Here is a 3,713-nt window from a genome sequence, read left to right as displayed (position 1 = left end):
ATCCTTTAACCTTGAGGAAGAGGAAGGGAATTCACCTAGTTCAACAAGTAAAGAATCTGAGCAATTTGATTGGGCAAGAGAGGAAGAGATGGCGGGCAACCTAGATGAGCTTCGAGCTTTGGGGGACTTTGCTCAACCAATCATACCAAATTCACCTTCATGCATCTTGCTGCCCACAGAAGCTAGAAACTATGATCTCAAATCTTCACATTTTCATATGTTTCCCTCATTTTATGGCTTACCTAATGAAGACCCTTTAGCTCATATTAAAGAGTTTTACAATGTTGTGAGTGGTTTACCTTTGCAGGGAGTAAGTGAAGCAAATTTGAGGATGAGAGTGTTTCCTTACACCTTAAAAGATAGGGCCAAGAGTTGGTTGATGACTCTAACACCAGGTTCCCTCACCACATGGGATGCCGTGGCTAAGAAGTTCTTGGAGAAGTTCTTTTCCACTCAAAAGACAGCCACATTACGGGGACAAATCTTCAACTTCAAACAAGATGATGGTGAACCTTTCAATGAGTGTTGGGAGCGTTTTAAAGGCCTCTTGATACAATGTCCACACCATGGGTTACCTTTTCACTTACAAATGCAAATTTTCTATGATGGACTAACCCAAAATTGTCAATCAATTGTTTATAATGCAGCAGGTGGAGCATTGAAGAAAAAGAATGCTCAAGAGTCATATAACATTTATGAGATGTTGGGGTCTAATGCTCAACACAAAGATTTAAGGGGTAAGAAAGTTGGAGTCTATGAAACAAGTTCTAATCATGAGCTTTTATTGCAGGTAGCTAACCTAGAAAGGAAGCTTGAATCCGTGCTCAACATGGTGCCAAAAGCAAATGAAGTGTGTGCCATTTGCAACATACCAAGCCATCCTACTCACCAATGTCCATCTAGGGAAGCTTACCCCGAGTATGTTCAAGAACAAGTGAACCTCATGAATTCTTACAACCAAAGGCCAAGGAATGATATGTATTCCAATACATATAACCCGAGTTGGAGAGATCATCCCAATTTTTCATGGAAGAACAACAATCCAATCCAAAATTTCCAACCAAAACCTGCCACTAGCCTTGAGGACACGGTTAAATTGTTAGCCCAAAACACTTTGCAATTCCAACATTCCACAAATAGCGCTCTCCAACAACATTCAGCAGCCCTAACCAAAATGGAGACACAATTGGGGCAGATTGCAGATGGCTTGAACCAAAGAGAGGTTGGGAAGTTTCCAAGCCAACCCGTGATACTCCAAAGGAACCAAGAACAAGCCAAAGCAATCACTACACTTAGAAGTGGTAAGGTTATTGATAATAGAGTTGGCAATGAAGTTACTAATGAATATGATCATGTGAATGCAGGTGTCACTCAAGGAGACAAGGAGAAATCAATTGAGGAACCAAGCCATGCCACTTCCTCACTACAAGCACCAAATCTTCACAAGGCCGAGAAACCATATACTCCACCAATACCATTCCCTGGAAGACTTGCCAAGAGCAAGCAGGATAAGTCATTCAAAGAAATTTTTGATATACTGAGCAAAGTGAATGTTAACTTACCTTTGCTTGATGTCATTAGGAACATGCCGGCATATGGGAAGTTCTTCAAGGAGTTAAACAGCTACAAAAGGAAGTATGGACCACATGAGAAGGTAGTGGTGTCTGAGAATGTGAGTGCAGTTTTGCAAAGAAAACTTCCACCAAAGCTCAAGGATCCAGGAAGTTTCTCTATCAACATCACCATAGGGGACAAGAAAGTAGAGAAGGCAATGCTTGATTTGGGTGCTAGCATCAACTTAATGCCTTATTCAGTGTACCTTCAACTAGGTTTGGGAGATTTGAAAGCCACCACCATTTCATTACAACTTGCAGACAGATCAGTGAAATATCCAAGAGGTATAGTAGAAGATATTCTAGTTCAAGTTGATAAACTAATCTTGCCTGCAGATTTTGTAGTGTTGGACATGGAAGAAGCTCCTATACATGATCGTGAGTTGCCAATATTGCTTGGGAGACCCTTCATGGCCACAGCCAAGACCATCATCGATGTGCAAAATGGACTCCTCACTATGACAGTGTTAGGAGAGACAGTTCAATTCAAAGTGTTTGAATCTCTTACTCATCCTTCTTCATCTCTTGATTGTTATGCCATTGATGTGCTTGATTCACTTGTTTTCTCTAAGTTCTTGCAGGCACAATCTAATGAACCATTACAAACTGTTTTGAGTCAATCTCAAGATGAGTTTGATGAAGAGGATGCACTCATGGAAGAAGTGGCTGCTTTGGAAGCATTAGCATTGTATCCTTTCAATGTTTCACCTCGTTTTGAGCCTTTAGAATCATCAATGTCACATCTAAGTCCTTCTACTGTTAACGCACCAAAACTTGAACTTAAACCACTTCCACCACATCTAAAATATGCATATCTAGCTGAATTTGAAACTCTTCCAATTATCATAGCTTCTGATCTCACCCCAAATGAAGAAGATAAACTAATTAGGGTGTTAAAAGAGTTCAAATCTGTTTTTGGTTGGTCTATTGCAGATATCAAGGGAATAAGCCCTACCATGTGCATGCATAGGATCCTTTTGGAGGAAGGAGCAAAAACAAGCCGTGAGCCACAAAGAAGGCTCAATCCACACATGAAGGAAGTTGTTAGGAATGAGGTGTTAAAATTGTTAGATGTGGGGATCATATATCCCATCTCTGATAGCAAATGGGTGAGTGCCATTCAAGTGGTGCCTAAGAAGGTGGGAATCACTGTGATGAGGAATGAAAACAATGAGCTTGTGACCACCAAGCCCACGGCCAGTTGGCGTGTTTGCACCGATTACAGGAAGTTGAATTCTAGCACTAGAAAAGATTACTTTCCTATGCCTTTCATAGATCAAATGCTTGAGAGATTGGCGGGTTACTCACACTATTGTTTTCTTGATGGTTACTCAGGTTACAATCAAATTGCAATCGCTCCGGAGGATCAAGAGAAAACAACCTTTACTTGCCCCTTTGGCACATTTGCATACAGGAGAATGCCTTTTGGACTTTGCAATGCTCCAGCAACATTCCAAAGATGTATGTTGGCCATCTTCTCTGACATGGTAGAAAGGTTCATTGAGGTATCTATGGATGACTTCTCAGTGTTTGGTTCCTCTTTTGATGAATGTCTTAACCATCTCTCTTTAGTACTTCAAAGATGCCAGGAAACAAATTTGGTTCTCAATTGGGAAAAGTGCCAATTTATGGTGAAACAAGGAATTGTGTTGGGGCATGTAATCTCTAGCAAAGGAATGGAGGTAGACAAAGCCAAAATTGACGTCATCACCAATATGGTAGCCCCCACCACTGTGAAGGGAGTAAGAAGTTTTTTGGGCCATGCGGGTTTTTATCGTCGTTTCATTAAGAACTTTTCAATGATCACCCGTCCATTATGCAATCTGTTAGCTAAAGATGTTGTATTTCATTTTGATAAGGCTTGTATGGATGCATTCAATACTTTGAAAAATGAACTAACCTCGGCCCCTATTATTATGGCACCTGATTGGTCGTTACCTTTTGAATTAATGTGTGATGCCTCTGACTATGCTATTGGTGCAGTTTTAGGGCAAAGGGTGAACAAGCTTCCACATGTGATCTACTATGCAAGCCGGACTCTGCATGATGCTCAACTTAACTATTCCACAACTGAAAAGGAGTTGCTTGCTGTTGTTTTTG

At 40.8% G+C, this 3,713-nt stretch overlaps 1 non-coding gene across 1 annotated transcript; it reads right to left on the bottom strand.

The window, feature by feature from the left end:
• Positions 1–462: 462 nt before the first annotated feature.
• On the bottom strand, positions 463–573 carry LOC148694375 (small nucleolar RNA R71). Its single transcript, XR_015967088.1, has one exon. It is a non-coding gene; the product is annotated as a small nucleolar RNA R71 (small nucleolar RNA).
• Between the last annotated feature and the right edge of the window lie 3,140 nt (positions 574–3,713).

Source organism: Pyrus communis, chromosome 9 (assembly GCF_041283825.1).
Source record: "Pyrus communis isolate YQ-2024b chromosome 9, ASM4128382v1, whole genome shotgun sequence".
NCBI classification, from domain to species: domain Eukaryota; kingdom Viridiplantae; phylum Streptophyta; class Magnoliopsida; order Rosales; family Rosaceae; genus Pyrus; species Pyrus communis.
The sequence above is the reverse complement of the archived record's forward strand: the minus strand, read 5'-3'. Positions and strand labels throughout refer to the sequence as shown.